This window comes from Pantherophis guttatus, chromosome 3, assembly GCF_059756535.1.
Source record: "Pantherophis guttatus breed Tessera chromosome 3, ASM5975653v1, whole genome shotgun sequence".
In the NCBI taxonomy this organism is placed as follows: Eukaryota; Metazoa; Chordata; class Lepidosauria; order Squamata; family Colubridae; genus Pantherophis; species Pantherophis guttatus.
This window is the reverse complement of record NC_142065.1, coordinates 96,760,922-96,778,844: the sequence shown is the minus strand read 5'-3', so window position 1 is coordinate 96,778,844 and position 17,923 is coordinate 96,760,922. Positions and strand designations below refer to the sequence as shown.

General features: G+C 38.8%; 1 long non-coding RNA gene across 3 annotated transcripts; it reads left to right on the top strand.

Moving 5' to 3' along the window:
• The first annotated feature begins 334 nt into the window (after window positions 1-334).
• On the top strand, window positions 335-15,067 carry LOC117661079 (uncharacterized). 3 transcript variants are annotated; one of them, XR_015732881.1, is made up of 5 exons: window positions 335-455; window positions 1,947-2,047; window positions 3,059-3,108; window positions 3,352-3,444; window positions 14,820-15,067. It is a non-coding gene; the product is annotated as an uncharacterized LOC117661079 (long non-coding RNA). The 3 variants fall into 3 exon arrangements; XR_015732882.1 differs by having other exon boundaries at window positions 3,059-3,117; XR_009622044.2 differs by having other exon boundaries at window positions 364-398.
• Window positions 15,068-17,923: the final 2,856 nt, after the last annotated feature.

The following is a 17,923-nucleotide window of genomic DNA, read 5'->3' as shown; positions in this document are numbered from 1 at the left end:
TTAAGCAACCAGACAGGTTGTTAAGCAACCAAGCAGGTTTTTAAGAGTCCTCAGGAGGTGGGGAAGGCCTTGGGAGGCCAATGCCCACTAGCATGCAGAAAACTGTGGGTCAAGAGGCCATCTTTTCCATGCCCCACCACACTCAAGAGGCCTGGGCTTTCTCCCTCCCCCACCACACACAAGTCAACTTACCTTTCTCTTTCTGTGTAACTGCTAACAGGTGCATCCAGCCAATACAAGTCACAATTAGAAACCTAGCGACATCAATCTTCCTCAGGACTAGAAAGACCCCTCTAAACTTGAGGAAGGTTGTTTTTGCTAGCTTTCTAGTTGTGCTCGCATTGTAGAGCAAAGAGAAGGCCTACACAGAGTGGGCCTACCCAGCCAAGGCCTTTCAGGTGTGGTGGGACTGGGAGAAGTCCCCGGCATCTCAGGAGTGGAGGGATAAGAAGAAGGCCAGTACATAGATTGGTCTAGTTCAGGGGTGAAATGCTCCCGGTTCGGACCGGCTCGGGCGAGTAGGTAGCGATGGCGGCGGGCAGTTCGGAGAACCGGTAGCAAAAATCCCTGCCCCCGCCCCCCATGCCCAGCTGAGCCGCGCGATCATCAGAGCCTTTTTTTCTTTTAAATGGCTCTGACCAGCCAAGCTCTGAGATTCCAGCTGAGTTGCCTGCTAATCAGGCAACTAAGCTGGGATCGCCAGAGCCATGTAAAAGAAAAAAAGGTTTTTTTCTTTTAAATGGCTCTGCCTGCTAATCGGTAGCAAAAATCCCTCCCCCTCCCCCCCTCAGCTTGTTTACCTTAGCTGCTGGTCGCAACGCCTTGCTGTAATCCCTGCATCAGCAAGCAACTGAATCCCCCTGCCTGCAATCAAGCAGGCAGGGAGTTGTGGATTTCAACTCCCAGAATTCCTCAGCCAGCAAAGCAAAGCTGGCTGAGGAATTCTGGGAGTTGAAGTCTACAAGTCTTAAAGTTGCCAAGTTTGGAGACCCCTGTTCAATTGGGTAAGTTTTTTTCCCCTTTGGGAGCTTTAAAAAAAATAGTTAATTGGGGTTTTTTTTAGTTGTTCTTTTTTTAGACCTAGCCATTTAAAGTTTAGGAAGTTTTAAATTTAGCTGCTTTTATATAAAAATAAAAAAATTAAAATAAAATAATATTTGTGCAGCTTTCTGAGATTTAGTGTGTTTCTGTAGTGTTTCACTCTAACTACACAATCACACAAAATCTCACAAAGCTGTATGTGGAATTTTGTGTGTGTAAAGTGTGAAAGTTGGTTTTTTGGGCTTTTTGTGACTGTGTGAGGTTCCTGCTTGTTGCAGGGGCCATTTTGGGTCTAGCACAGCTGCTTTTATATTGTGGGTGAGCCAGTTGTGTTGTGTTGTGTTTTGTAGGTTAAAAAAGGGCAAAGAAGTGACATTAACTTGGCCATGCCCACCTGACCAACAAGCCATGCTCTCCCAATCAGTTTACCACCAAGCCACGCCCACAGAACTGGTAGCAAAAATTTTTAGATTTCACCCCTGGCCTAGTTGGTTTTGGGCTTCCAGCTTGTGTCATATTTCTGGGTACTGGTGGACCGTGCTGGCCAAGGTCTTCTGTTATAGCAGGCCCATACATACATGCAGGGCAGGGAGAAGGCCCCAGTCTTTCATGAGTAGCAGGGCAGGGAGGAAGTCTGTGTACCAATGGGCCAGCAGTCCAAGACCTTCTAGCCTGGGCAGGTTTCTCACACCATTGGACCTAGTAGCCAAAGCCAGTCAGACTTCTAGGGCAGAGCGGAAGCCCAGGTCTCTCATGAGTGGCAGACAAGGGAGGAAACCCACATACCAATGACCTAATTAGTCAAGGCGCCTATATGTGTGTGGGGGTGGGTGGGGGTGGGGGGAAATGCTGTGCTAAGGACAGGTGTGCTGCCGAGCACCTTAACTTTGATTACTTGATCACAGGGATACTACAATGGTTGGAGCTTTGAGCAGGGATCCTAAGTCTCTTCATTCAACACCATCATAATTTCGAACTGCAGCTGAAAAAATGGGCTGTAAAACAGGTATGAAAAGCAAAGCAGCAGTCAAGAGACTGGAATATATACATTTATATTCCAAAACTAAAATAAAAGTTGTAAATAGTTCTCAAACTATGTTAAACTTGCATTTGTTTTACATGCAAGTAAAATAATACTGCAGGATTCTACAGACTAAGATTAAACAATACATGGAGCAAAAACTGTCTGAATCTAAGAGCTAGATTCAGAATAGATAGGAGTACCCACAATCAGATTGCAAACATCTAATAAATAATGGAACAGGCAAGGGGTTTCCAAAATATGTCTAGTTGGGCTTCATTCAGTGGTGGGATTCAGCTGGTTCCATCCGGTTCGCATTAACTGGTAGCAGCAACTGCAGGAGGCTCCGCCCATCCACTCAGATATAATGTGTGACTACTACACATGCGCAGAAGGCCATGCACATGTGCAGAGGTGCGCACACTCACATTTGCGAACCGGTAGGGAAGGTAAGTGAATCCCACCTCTGGCTTCATTGATTATACAATGTCTTTTGACTCTGTAGACCACAAAACCTTGAGGTCAGCCATGAAAAACATGCATTTGCCATAATCAGGGGGATATTGGTACTGTATTGCATCCAATCTCTTCAAGTATGTGTTACTTTTCATTGGTAACATCTGTTAATTCATCAGAGTTAACATTAATAATCTTGAGAGTCTACTTCTGACATTATGATATCTTTGTTTTTGTCTTAATGTAAGCAGGAGTTTGTTGGATTTCTAGTATTATCTTTGGCTGACCTATTAAGACTGATCCTTGAGGTTTCTCTTATCTCACCTGGGATTTACTTTGGGTTGGCTTTCACACTAAACTGAATTGAAAAATTAGCCCCTAGCTAATGCTAGCCTATTTAAGTAAAATTGATTTTTAAGGTCATTCCCCAAATGTCCTGTTTCAAACAGTATGTTCAAAATGCTAACAAGTATCATTGCATTTTCTTCTAAAGATCTCATTTTTCTTTTTCTCCACCTTGCTTTATTTTTCTAATTCCAGATTTTGTCTTGAGAGGTTCATCACAAGCAACAGAAATGAAACAAGCAGAGGTGAGAAAGGTAACCCTTGAATTTTGGGGTTCTCTAAGAAAGAAAAATATTATCACGATGCTCCCAGGCTATTGTCTCTGATGGAAATAACCCATCCTTTTTCTCCCCTGCATCGTGTTGTTCCCCATTACAAACCACAATACAACTTATCTAGGGTTTTTTTGCTAATTGGCACATTTTGTACATCAAAGAAGAAAAGTTAACTTTTCCTGTGGTTTGCATCTGTTTTGTTCTTTGTCATAGTGAACATCTCAAGATTCTTCTGAGAAAGGACGATGAAAAAAAAAAAAGAGGAGGAAATGCACAATTGCATCTAATCCCATTCTTCTTTAAGTAGTTAAGTATTAAGTAGTTAATAGATTCCCCAGTGTTACTTACTTGTGCCTTGCAGGGTATTAAAACCATAGATGAGTTTTAGGTATTCAAAAGGGTGCTGTTTGATTTGTAAAAATATTCTCTCCCTCTCCCCCTCTGTCTCTCTTTCTTTTATCTTCTTCCAGAAAATGAAATGTGAAGGACTCTAGATCTAGTAACAACATGCTGCTCTTTTGTCATTTTTAATTTATCCAATTCTTTTTTATCATACAACTATACAATCCTTTAATCCATGTAAAGTGCCTGACATTCAGAAAAGCAAAAACATGCCAAGAGATAAAAAATGTATAATTATGATCAGAGAAAAGCATATTATTCTCTATTCTTGCAATTAATAATACACATCTTTTCTTCGCTCCTTGATTAGGTAGTGTTCTACCAGGGAAGACAAGTACTTAAATCTCATTGCAATGGCTAATCCAATCCTTTTTATACTCAATTATTTGCCATCATATAAAATCCTTTGGATATCCCCTTTTTAAAAAAAACTTTGTGCCTTATCCTGCCAATGCACTCACATCTTAATGATTGATCTTAGTACAAATCATGTTGAGATAAAATATAGACACACATGGAAGTGTATAAAGCAGTATTGAGCTGATTCAAAATGGTCACTTTAGTGTTTTATAGCTGGGCAGTTTTTATCAGAGATAGAAAGTTTCTATCCAGTTTCTATCCAGAGAACCAGTGTAGTGTAGACATTAAGGCATCAACTGGGCAAGAAAGTGGATAACGAGTTCTCGTCCAGAGGTGGGTTCTAAATTTTTTTTACTATCGGTTCTTTGGGCATGGCTTATTTTGTGGGTGTAGTTTGATGGTCATGTGACAATTATTTAGGATTTAGCAGAAGCTTTTAACTGCTTGCAGAGCTGTACCGGTCTACCCATTTGTTTTTGGAGGCACCGGTCTACTCATTTGTTTTTGGAGGCAGCGGTCTACCCATTTGTTCTTGGAGGCACTGGTCTACCCATTTGTTTTTGGAGGCAGCGGTCTACTCATTTGTTTTTGGAGACACCGGTCTACCCATTTGTTTTTGGAGACACCGGTCTACCCATTTGTTTTTGGAGGCACCGGTCTAATCATTTGTTTTTGGAGGCACCGGTCTACCCATTTGTTTTTCGAGCGCACTGATCTACCACCACACTGTCTTTTAACACTGATCAGTTGTAGGGCGGACCTTTGAAGCCCTGCGGCAAGAGTTTAAACAGTTTTTTTTTCTTCTAGCCGATCAGCTGGGACTCGGGAGGCAACAAATAGATTGGGGGCGGGGCCAAATAAAAGGTAAGAATAATGGGTGGGTGGATGGGAGGGCCCAGCTCCTGAACAAAGAGAACTGGTTTGGTTACTTGCTTGGCTGAACTGGGAGGAACCCACCTCGTCTCATCTTACTCACAAACCCAGTTAGTGACCTGAGCCAGTCACTCTCTCTCAGCCTTAGGAGCGAGGCAAGGACAAACCACTTGCAAAATGTTATCAAGAAAACTGCAGGGACATGTATGTAGGTCACCAGGACTCAAAGCTAATCAAATCTGCTGTGATTAGCTCCTAATAAAATTAAAGCAGAAATTATCCATGACTTGATCAGTAACTTTATATGAATTTAGTATATAATAAATCCTGTAGAATTCAATAAAGCTTCCACTTCATGAGAAATCATAGAATTCAAGCAATGACTAAATGTCCAAAGGATTGGTTTCAATTTGATTAGTCTAATTCCAACCAACTACAATTAACCAAGCCAGGATTTTTTAAAATTTAATTTCTTTACCACAGATAATATGGTAGCCATGAGCATTGGGATTTTTTAAAAAATATTTCTTTGTGCATAGACTAGGAATAAGGATGGCATCACTATTTCTAGAAGTTCTTACTAACTTCTTCCTGATGAAAGTAGTACCATACCTCTCCCCTCTTTGTTAAAATTAGATCCTCAAAATGTTGGTATCCTATACCATATGTCCAGATTTCCTTTTTGTATAAAACAACTGGGCAATTATTTTTAACAGTCCTGAGCAGAGAAAGAGAAATAATCACTAATTTGATTATTGGTCTGGTATTAACTTTATATGGCAAAGGCTTTTGAGCTAGTGATTGACTCTGAGACCTTTTGCATTCCAAGCAAGTGCTCCCTTGTTCTTCTATGGACCTCCTTAAGAGGAAAAGAAGTGACAAAATATAAGACTGACATTTTTTTTTTTTTTGGTGCAGCATTATTCAAAGACATAGCACCAGCTGCTTAAGTTGTCTGTTTCATCCTATGAGCTTTGTTCCTGCAGCAGGATCAAAGCTACCACCAGCATGGAAGGGAAGAACAAATTGTTAAAAGCTGGGGTTGATGGTGATGAACAAGCATGGAGACCTTTGCAATTGTTGCTATAATCTTTTGATGTTATGGGTACTGTATCAGTGGTGGGTTGCCCCCGGTTCACACCGGTTCTATAGAACCGGTAGTAAAACCGGTGGGAGGCTCCACTCACCAACCCTGACATCATCAAAATGCTTCTGTGCATGCTGCCTCCGCTGCGAACCAGTAGTAAAGGTTAGTAGAACCCATCCCTGTACTGTATTTCTATGAGGGAGGGGGTTGGTCTTTACTCATAGTTGCAAAATTAGGACTCTTGCCAATGACCTGATCTGGAGTTTATCATGGAAAACAAAAGAGTTCTTTCTAACTTCTTCCTGATGAAAGTAACACCATATTTCCCCCCTTCCAATCCTTTCTGCCAAAGTATCCCTTTACCATGCTGGGTTTACACAAGATGCTATGATAACATTTTACTTTTTCCCACTTCTACAATTCTACAATTTCTCTGGCCCTTCAGGTTTTTTTATTTATTTAATACATTTCTACACCACCCATCTCAGTAATACAGCAACTCTGGGCAGCTTGCAATATAATAAAAAGTTAAAAGGGGGCAAAAAACCCAAAATTAGAATGAAAAGATTAAAAATTAAGAACTAAGATGAGAAGCAGCCTGAGGGTGAGAATCTTCTCTACCTTGTCAGCTACCTCCCATGTAGCAGGCCCCTATCGGGACCCCAGGCCAAGCAGAAAAGTTAAGTTTTTAGGCCACAGCAGAAAAGACTCTTTGGTACTGGACTCCACCTGCCAAAATTCTTTGGCCAATGGGATCTGAAGTAGGCCCTTTCCACCAGAATGAACGAGGCAGTGAGTCTGGTCACAGTAAGGCAGTTCCTCAGATACCCTGAACTGGTATCTATGATCTGAGATATCACAGTTCAGGTATCACTGAACTGCAAGTCCTACTACATTGTATCTTTTTCTGTTATGGTCTGGGCTGGTCAACGTAGCAACATCTGGAGAGCTACACCTTGCCATTCCTGCTGTATAACTCCCTTCTCGGAATCTAGTGTCCTTTATAGGTACTGGAACTATAACTCTCAGAATTCCCCAAGGTGATTCACGTTTCCCCTCCCTGATCTTTGCCCGACTCTGTTAGACTGTAACTGAATGTGAAACTCAAAAAAATTTGTTTTCAGGACAGGTCTTCTCCCAAGTTCATAATGGAAAGAATTTGCCTTACTTTCTGTAAAATGTGTGGGCGAGCTGTGCCATTCTTTGAATTCTAATGCCTGAATTAATGTTTGATTTGCAGGCTTGCATGATGTGTAAGAGTTAGAGATAAAGCATTTATACTTTAAATGCATATTGATGATGGACTTAGCATTTCCCTGAAGGGATTTTGCTGCTAGTAGTTGGGAGGACAGACATATCCATGGAAGGACAGCTTAATTTTAACAACGGCTGCTATGAGAGTCAAATTTTGATAAGGTTCTCAGAGTGAAAATATTATAGTATAACTTCTCAGGAATGTTTTTATTGTTGTATGATTAAGAGTTAGTAAGTGACCAAAAATTAAAACTATTGCATTGTTTATTTAAAGTTTAAACTTCAGTACCCCTGTGTGTTCATATTATACATTCTGAAATCCACAAACAGGTCTTTAAATATGAATTCTGCTTTACTTCTTACCACAGATTTGTTAAAACATTTAGGGAAAAGCATATTTAATTAGTTCCCCAAATGTTGCCTTCCTCCTCCCAATATCCATAGATTAAGTGGGATGTCTGAAAATGAAATTGAGATATATACCCAGCTGAATCATGCATTACTTTTTAAAAATCCAATTTGCCACTAACACTACCTGAGGAATAAGACAGAGCTGAAAAGAAATTCTAGACATCTGGGCTGCAATGATACAAATGACTAGTAGATGGTGGCAAAGAGTTGAATAGACCAGTTGTAGATCTTTGTCACCATCTGCTAGACATTCATATTTTTGCAGCCCAACTCTATTAGCATTAGTTAAGAGGGCCTATTTATTGGCACTTGTTTGATCATTGCTTAGGCAATCAAACCAGTTTTCTTCCCCTTTGCATATGGTACAATTCAAATTGCAGCATTGGAACTTCATGGAACTTGGGGCAGATTGTAATATTTTTCTATTTGTAAGAATAACTTTTTCCTCTCTTTGTCTTTCATTGCCTGGGCTGGAAGATTTTGCACTGATTACACAGGTCACATAATAGCAAACCAAACCTTAGTCTGGATTTTATAGTTTATAATTCCTGTAAAAATACTCTTTGTATCACTGTACTGAACACTCATTCTAAAATTTTATTTTGCAACTCAGTGGCCATCCCATTCAGAACAAGCTGAGTCTTATTTTCTGACCCTTGTTTTATATATAGACTTCATACAAACTTTTGATAGAAGGCCTCTTTTTCCTGCATCACTTTCAGCATATAGGATTAAGGCTATATCCTAGCTTCCTTCTACAACCTATACATAGAAATGCTCATTAAAAAGTATCTAATCTCCATCTGATCCCCATCTTTTCAAATACAGTGTAGTACAGTATATATTGTTGTTACTTGTGAAGTTGTGAAGTTGTGTCTGACCCATTGTGACCCCATGTTCAATGTTCCTCCAGGTCTTCCTGTCCTCTACCATCCTCTGGAGTCCATTTAAACTCACGTCTACTGCTTCAGTGACTCCATCCAGCCACCTCATTCTCTGTCGTCCCCTTCTTCTTTTGCCCTCAATTTTTCCCAGCATTAGGCTCTTCTCCAGTGAGTTCTTCCTTCTCATTAGGTGGCCAAAGTATTTCAGTTTCAACTTCAGGATCTGGCCTTCTAAAGAGCACTCAGGGTTGATCTCCTCTAGGACTGACTGGTTTGATCGCCTTGCAGTCCAAGGGACTCGCAGGAGATCTACAGTATATGTAGATCTATCAAAAAAATGTTTTATTTTTTTGCGAGTAACTAACCATTCATGCAATAAATCTAATCTCCAGTTTATTTCCAGAATGATTTAGCTAAGTGGGTTTCAACTAAGGCAGTCTGTAAGGGTTTTTTTCTTCCCTATTGATGATTCATGCAATTAGTGGACACCCACTCATTTAAAACTTGTATAACAATAATATTTCAGAGGGTTTGTGAATAACATACTGAATGAAGAACAATATAATGATAGCAGAAGGCCATTCTTCACTAGTTTCTTGAAAAGAAACAATGGCATTTTGTATTAGTTAAACTTTATGATGCTTGCTTTAAGAGTGCCTCCAAATCAAACACAATATTCTAATCTTATGCAAAATATATCAATGATGGTGTAAGAATGAACATAAGGAATGGTAGAGTTAAAATTTAACCCTAAATTTAATTATTCATTGGGGTCATATTCACCAAATACTAAGCAACTTGGTTCTAGACAAACTTTTGTCATGGAAGATCATCCATTTAATGATCTTCAAGAGATCATTACTTGAAAAATTACTATTTTTAAAATGTTTTTGATTCACTTATCATAATTACATGTTTGCCATTATGCTTCTTTAATACCTATGATGTGTTTACTTTTATGTAGCCTTTAATCGGCTGGATTTTTTTTTTTTGAAAGTGCAATAACCCATGAGGTTTATAGACTGTTGTAACAGTCCAAGAATGCCCCATTAAATTATTCTTGTTAGCACATTTTATTTTGGCTCCCTTTTAATTGCTCTGTAGCTGTAATGTGGTCATTTTAAATTTGCAACTGTAATTAAAATGATGCTGATGGATATTGTATGCTTTTCTCACACTCCTTTATTTAATTGATGCTGAAATTAGACATTTAATATTAATATAACATTTGATATCCTATGTTTTTTTGGGGGGGGGGATTTAGAGGAGGAGGGACTGCAAAATAGTTCCTGGTTTTGTTTGGCTACAATCTAAAATGTTTAAATTGCTTTAAAATGTTCAGTTCATTTTATCAGAATTCTTTCAGTAGCAGTGATTATAATTGAAATTTGAAAACATAAATGTTAATTTGCTGCTGTTTTTTTTGTCTAGTTAATTAGTAATAGTTAATGAATTAAATCTAACTGCCATGTTGCTAAAATGCTTGTATACAAACAAAAAACAAAACATTAAAAGTGCCTCAATATGTCAAAGGTCTGTTTCTTAGCATAGTTGTTAAAGAATCAATCAACACTGGGTTTGTTTTATTGGCACAGTTTAAGCCAGTAATCACTCTGAGAGAGGAAACTGGGGTTCAACACTTCAGTTCTGGGCAGAATTAAAGAGCAATAAGCTTGGGACCCAAATGTAAATGAAGCTTGCCAGCTGATATTCAACAAGCAATTTTTATATCATAAAATGACATTTCCACATCAGAATTTCCTGATATGTCATCAGTTGTTCGTGATTTATTAAAGACATGGGCAGCATGGGAGTGTAATTAATTAAGCTCTTCACCTCTGGATATGTTTTACCATGCCAGTGATGAACTTTTTACCTCCATACTTTGCCCAGATATTCTTGATCTCAGCTTAAACTAAATGCCTTCTTCTTTTTTAAACATTTATTTATTTATTAAATTTGTTTGCCATCCTTCCCATGTTATCTTTCCTTGTTCCAATAATGTGCTCAGTTACAAATTTCTTCTGCACAGTTAGAAAGTCACAATTGTCCAGTTAGACTAACATTTCTTATAACAAGCATTTGAGGTCGGCCTCTTTAGCTTCTTCTGGTAAGTATTAATGTTTGCTAACTGCTGATTCTAATAATGGCCATATCATCACAAAAGCAAAGACAAAGTGATTAAGATGGACTAGCACTGGTTGAAGCTAATTCATGGCTCACTTGCAAAAGCCCCTTTATAATTTGCTAATAAATTAAGGCCAGGCCCTCAGTTTAGCTGCTTAAAGCAAAGAATGGACTTTAAATTTGCCTGCTACATTTGTGATTGGATCAGTTTGCATCAAGCCTAGAGAATAAAATAGAATAATAGAGTTGGAAGGGACCTTGGAGGTCTTCTAGTCCAACCCCCTGCTCAGGGAAGAAACCCTATACCATTTCAGACAAATGATTGTCCAATCTCGTCTTAGAAATTTCCAGTGTTGGAGCATTCACAACTTCTGGAGGCAAGTTGTTCCACTGATTAATTGTTCTAATTGTCATGAAATTTCTCCTTAGTCCCAGATTGGTTCTCTCCTTGATTAGTTTCCACCATTGCTTCTTGTCCTGCCTTCAGGTGCTTTGGAGAATAGCCTGACTTCCTGTTCTTTATGGAAACCCCTGAGATATTGGAACACTGCTATCATGTCACCCCTACTCTTTTTCATTAAGACATACCTAATTCCAGCGACTGATCTTTACATGTTTTAGTCTCCATTCCCCTAATCATTTTTGTTGCTCTTCTCTGTATTCTTTCTAGAGCCTCAACATCTTTTTTACATTGTGGCAATCAAAACTGCATGTGGTATTCCAAGTATGGTCTTACCAAGGCATTATAAAGTGGTATTAACACTTCATGTGATCTTGATTCTTTCCTTCTATTAATGCAGCCTAGAACTGTATTGGCTTTTTTGGCAGCTGCAGCATATTGCTGGCTCATATTTAAATGATTGTCCACTAGGACTTCAAGATCCCTCTCAGTTACTACTCTCTTATTTTGCATAGTTATTTTCTGGTGAACTATAATGAGTAAGCATCTATATGTTTTTAGGTGATAGTAAACATATTTAGCTGCCTTGACCTATCAAGGAGATTGAGAATTATATGCTAATAATTATGCTTCGAAGTATTTTCACCTCACTGAAGGGCAGAAATGCCCTCAAACACAGTGTTCCCCATCCTGGGCACTTTCAAAATATATGGATGTCAACACCCAGAATTCCCTAGCTAGCATTTATTTTATTTTATTTTATTTTATTTTAAATTTATATACCGCCCTTCTCCCTGAGGACTCAGGGCGGTGTACAGCCAGAATTAAAAAACATGAAATACAAATATTAAAAACAATTAAAATAAATATAAATATATATTTATATATAAAGCATTGCTGTTGCTGAGAATTCTGGCAAGTGAAGTCCTCTCAAATGGAGAAACTTCTTCAAAAAATCCAGATAAACAATGAAGGTTTTATAAACTCTTGTTTACATGCATTGTGTAAAGAAGTCACACTCAGTTATTTTCAAGGAACTCATAGGCTGAGACAAAATATGAAATGAACTTCTGTGCCTATTTTGTCTTCCCAAGGGAGAAACTTGGGAAGTTTCAAATGAATGTCTTCACCTCTTTAAAATAATCATGGGAAACACATGTAGGCTACAATGCTCTCTTTACTCCAAACACAATTGCTGGATTAACATACTGCCCTTTAACTGTGTTTGCATTGTATAAATATTCATGGTTAAATTAGCCATAATTTTTACGGGATTAAGTAACAGTCAAGGTTCAGTGGCACACTGACCCATAAATTAATCAAGCAGGTGGAGTCACCAAACATGCTAAAATGAAACATAACTGGTTCTGGTAGCTTTTTTCTTCCTTTTTACTTCTGTATATTGCCCCTTCTCACAGCTCATGGAACTTTACAACAATATAACATTAAAAAACAATGATATAAGTAAAACCTTAAGCAAAACAAGACACTAGCAATAGCATTTAAAATTCAATGAGCAATTACCATTCCAAATAACTACCAGTACCCACCTAATTGTGAGCAAGGCTACTTTTGAAAGCCCTAAAGATGAAGTTCTTTTGAGTTGCTTCATGGAAAGATCCTAAAATTGGTTTCAATATCTCTTCAGGGAGACTAGCCACATAGTAAAACACTGCCTCCAGCCTCCCACAAATTACATGTATTGAAAACAGGTGATGCTCAATAGCCTAAGCAAACCAAATTAGGTCAGTTAAAGATGTTTTAAAAAATATGTAATTTTCAAATTAGCAAACTAATAAACAAGATTCTACCTGGATAGGCAGTGAAGTTGGCTAGCATGAATTAATTAATAGATTAGCATCCATTTTGTTCAAATATTTACACAGAGAAAGTACCTATTTCAAAATTGATGTACAAATCAGCTTATATTAGTAGATGATTAGTAGAAATTTAATATTTACCTATATATTACTTATATATTAATATTTAATATAATATAATATTAAATGTATATTGGATATGTTTGCACCGCATGTTTACTTATAAATTTGCCATCTCATCTGAACTAATTATATTGAAATGATCCACCCTGGGTAGTTGGTTTTTTTCCTTCAATTCTCAGCATATCCCAAATAACTGAAGTGGGTAACCTGTGATTGAGTTGTACAATTACAGTCAATATGTTAGAAATTTTATAAAATACAATTTTTCCAACATAATTATAATTATTAAGAAATTGATAACAAATAATATATAAAAAGTTCTGACATTGATATTCACTGGATTCACATTCATGTGCACATTACTTTGTTCAGTACTTTTTATAAATATTTCATTGAGGATCTTCCTAGAAGATAGGATACAGTAGTTCACATACAAAGATTGTATCCACTTTGCCTTCACTCATGTCCAGTAGAGGCACTTCAGTTCATTTTGGTGAAAGAAGCTGAGATACCTTCTTATATCATCCTACTCCCATTATTGGGAGGGGAAGGAGAAGGACAGATTCTTCTTTGTTCTTTCTGTTGTTTCTCCAGTAAAAATGCCAGCTGAATCCAAGTGTTTTTCTCCACCTGCAGGAAAGACATGTAGTTCGTTCATTGGTTCTGTCTGAACTTTGAACTGTGGTCATTATATCCTAAAGTAAGGGAATTTTTGAAAACCTTAAGTTTTCACCTTCATTTTCATATCACGATTCATCCCAAGATCTTAAACTATCATAAAGTGATTAAACTGATGTTATAAACTATGGGTGTCAAACTTGATTGCATCACATGACATATCACAACTAGGGGTGAAATCCACCAGGTTCTGAGTTTTTGAGTAGTTCAAAAAACCAGTAGCAGAAATTTTGAGTAGTTTGGAGAACCAGAAAATATCACCTCTGGCTGACCCCAGAGTGGGGTGGGAATGGAGATTTTGCAATATCCTTCCCCCAGGAGTGGGGAAAAAATGGGGATTTTGTAGTATTCTTCCCCTGGAGTGGGGTGGGAATGGAGATTTTGCAGTGTCCTTCCCCTGCCATGCCCACCAAGCCACGCCCACCAAGCCACACCACGCCCACTAAGCCATGCCCACAGAACCGGTAGTAAAATAAATTGGATTTCACCACAGATCACGACATATCATGATGTTTGTTGCCTTTATGGAACTGGGGTGGGCATGGCCTGCATGTGATCCATTTGGCCTACGAACCACCAGTTTGACATCCCTGTTATAGACTGTTCTCCCATCAATTATGTATTTTTCTAAACATGGAAAATGAGTGTGGGAATAAAATGTATTGTAAAAAATAGTTATAGAAAGAAGAAGTCAAGGCACCATATTATTCAATTGCTCTTATAAGCCCGCTGGCTTCTAACTTATCCAGAGTTGATATGAGTCAGCTGGTACTATAAGGCATTACAGAACAATTTATTAGAATAGAATAGAATAACAGAGTTGGAAGGGACCTTGGAGGTCTTCTAGTCCACCCCCCTGCTTAGGCAGGAAACTGTATACCACTTCAGACAAATGGTTATCCAACATCTTCTTAAAAACTTCCAGTGTTGCAGCATTCACAACTTCTGGAGGGTTAGGGTTTGGGTTAGATATTAAATGTTTTAATATTACGCTAGCCTGCAAATTTGATCACTTTGAAAAGATTACATGGAAAGTACCTTTGAAGACATTTACTTCAGAGTGCCTCAAAAAATGCTACTTAATGAATTTTGGTTCACCGGATTGTCATTATAATCATGCTTATAAGGGAATTGCATCATTTAATTGAAAACCAGTTTCTATTCATATGAGGCTGATAACCTTTCTTGACTATCTTATCAAGAATCATGGTTTTATGGCTATTCTGTTGTTCACTCAATACTTTTTCTCTTGTCTCTTTCAGCCATTTTGAGCTCGTATGAAATGAACCAAGCAATCAGAAGAGAGACCACCTCAAAGCTGCCATAACAAGAATTCTTGTTGACTTATATTTATGGTTGCCTGCTTCCTTCACTCTATGTCAATTTTAGGCATTTCCACTACAGTAGCTATTCACCAATGGCTACTGCTGAAAAGTCTACTTGATGGGAAAAGCGGTAGTGCTCTCATTGTTGTGTTGAAAACTACAAATATACTGTACTAAATATCGAATAGTATTGTCCAAGACTATTTGATTCTTCAGGCAAAAAAAATAAATAAATCTGCTCCTAGGTACTGAAGCAAAAGGAACAGTTCAATCTTAGTTCAACAAAATGAACCAAACATGGAAAAGAAATGAAATGAAAGAGGGTCTGTTCTAGAATAATACAAATTGATCTGGATTGAAGCCCCACTTGAAATGCCAATATTCTCTTTCTTTTTAATGTAGCAATTTCCCTTTTTATACAGGGTGGTGGGGAGGAAGCAACACTGAGGGTCTGATGCAATGGTGAAATCCAATTTTTTTTACTACCAGTTCTGTGGGTGTGGCTTGGTGGGCATGGTGTGGCTTGGTGGGCATGGCTTGGTGGGCGTGGCAGGGGAAGGATACTGCAGAATCCCCATTCCTATCCCACTCTGGGGCCAGCCAGAGGTAGTATTTGCCTGTTCTCTGAACTGCTTAAAATTTCTGCTACCGGTTCTCCAGAACCTGTCAGAACCTGATGGATTTCACCCCTGGTCTGATGGTTTTTCCCTTTTCAAACATTCCCAGGAAATCTTTTCAGTTCTCACCTAATTGTTCGTCCCCATTGGTGACATTAGTCCAATGTCATGGGCTATTAACATTTCTCTGTCAAAATCTTAAATTTTTTCTTTGTAAAAAAATAATAGTAAAAGTCCCACAAAAATATTCGAAGTATGCTTATTTGAAGAGGGCCTTCTTTGTGATAAACTATGAGGTTATTTGTTCTTGCAGCAATATTTTAACTGGAGAAATATTTCAGATTTCTTGTTATTTTCTTGTGACCTCCAACAAATATTTCAAGGCTATTATTGCATGATCTTCTGTTGTGTTATTACTAGGTTTCAAGGAAAAGCTGCTGTATTATTGTAAGTGGAATCAGGTTTATGCCCCTTATTTCCTTCTGAGAATGTCGTGTTGTGTAGATGGAGAAAGGAAGACATGACTGGTTGGATTAAAGTACAAGATTAAGAAAAGAAACCGACATGGGGAAGAATTGACATAGCCCAAAGGTATACAATTCTTTTTCTTTCAATGGACATAGCTTCTAAAGTACTCTACAGTATTGGTTGCTACAGGGTGAAGGGGCTGAAATATACTGGAAGTGGATGAGTATAGAACCAAAAAAAGTTGAAACAAGCATCATGTTCCTTTCTCTTTCAGCAGGCTGCCAGGAAAAACGTTGGTTCTTTCTTGATGTCTGAACCCCTAGAACCGTGATGGTGAATCTATGGTACATGTGCCCAAAGCTGCATACGAAGCCATGTCTCCCAGCATGCGTGGCCTTGCCTGTTTGTCTTCTGGGTTTCTGGCGCACATGTGCTTGCAACGATCAGCTGTCCAGCAGTTCCAAAAACCAGCGTGCACATGCGTGCTGGCCAGCTGATTGTTGGGTGCGCATGTGCACCAGAACCCGGAAGTTCAGCTTTTCCGGAGTGTGATCCCTTTGCGCATGCGGCAGTGCCAAAAACTGGCCAGTGCATGTGTGCCAGCCAGTTGATCGTCAGATGTGCATGCACGCTAGAACCCAGAAGTTTGGCTTTTCTGGAACGCGGCCCTGATGATGGAGCGCGCACAACATTTCCGCACAACCTTTTCGACACTCGGCTGAAAAAGTTCGCCATCAGTGCCTCAGTTTTGAAATGTGGCCCAGAGCAATGCAACATTGGCCTTGGATTACACCTGTGGTGCAGATTACTTACCTGTTTTATAGGACTTCAGCTGCTGTAGAAGCAATAGTGTTCGGGGAAACATGTTAATTGCTTAAAATTTCTCCTTTCCTAAATCTGGCTTTTATCATTAGTGTGGGCATCCATTTCAGCCTTCCCTTGGCAGAATTATGTAAGAATTCTGTTTGTTTCCTGGGTACTGGTTTAGAATTAAGAAATTACCCAAATTACTGCCATTAGGCTCAGTTTTTCATTCTTACCAAGACAAAGGCAAGACATGCTCAGAATGAAATGAAATCTCAGGATAACTGAGCCACCTTTTAGCTTTTATCAAACGGGTTTCAATAATGGAAACAATGGGGAGAGGGCAATACGTTTCCTGAGATTCTTGTTACAATCTCTGATCTATGACAGCCCTTGGCCTGAGAACATTCTTTCCTCCTGGTGGAAGGAAGAGTTTTCAAACCATTTCAGCATTTCCTTCCTCTTATGATATCTGTAAAGGTTCTGACTAATGAATCCAAGCAAATCAGAACCCTGAGGTCAAGCACTTCCTCAAAGAACCACTTCATTGGGTAAATGATATCGGCACACTTTGAAGGAAAACCATCTCTGACTTTCCCCATGGTTACAGTACAGTTAAAACCAGTAATGACCCCTTCCCCCTAATGTCATTAATCACATTGGCCGATTGGGTTAATTGGCGGGCTTCTCATGTATTCATCTCCTCCTTCCTCCATCGCCCAGGAGATGACCTTGATTCTCATGAGAAAGATCTATGTTGTGTCTAGCAATGCATTCCAGCCTTCTTTCCCCCTCCCATGCAGTGTAGCAACGTTGAACCAGGAAAATGGCTTCTGCCAGGTTCAGTTCGGTGTTGACAATATTGCTATAATTAAAGAAATCTATTTGACTTCTGAAGAAGTATCTGTCCAGAAATGATAACGGGCCTAGTCAGCAAAAGAAGATGACAAATCCTGCTCTGAGTGCAAGTACCTCTTGTGTTTCGAAGTTCAACTATTTTGTGGCATTGGATTTAGGGAGCAAAGAATATCAGCTATGAAGCTCTTCAATCCTGCACTTTCTCCATGAGTGGTCATTTTCAGGCTTCATTAATTGCAGAATTCTGAATTTCAGCACTGAGGATTAGCCTATCCCAAATTGTTTATTATAAAA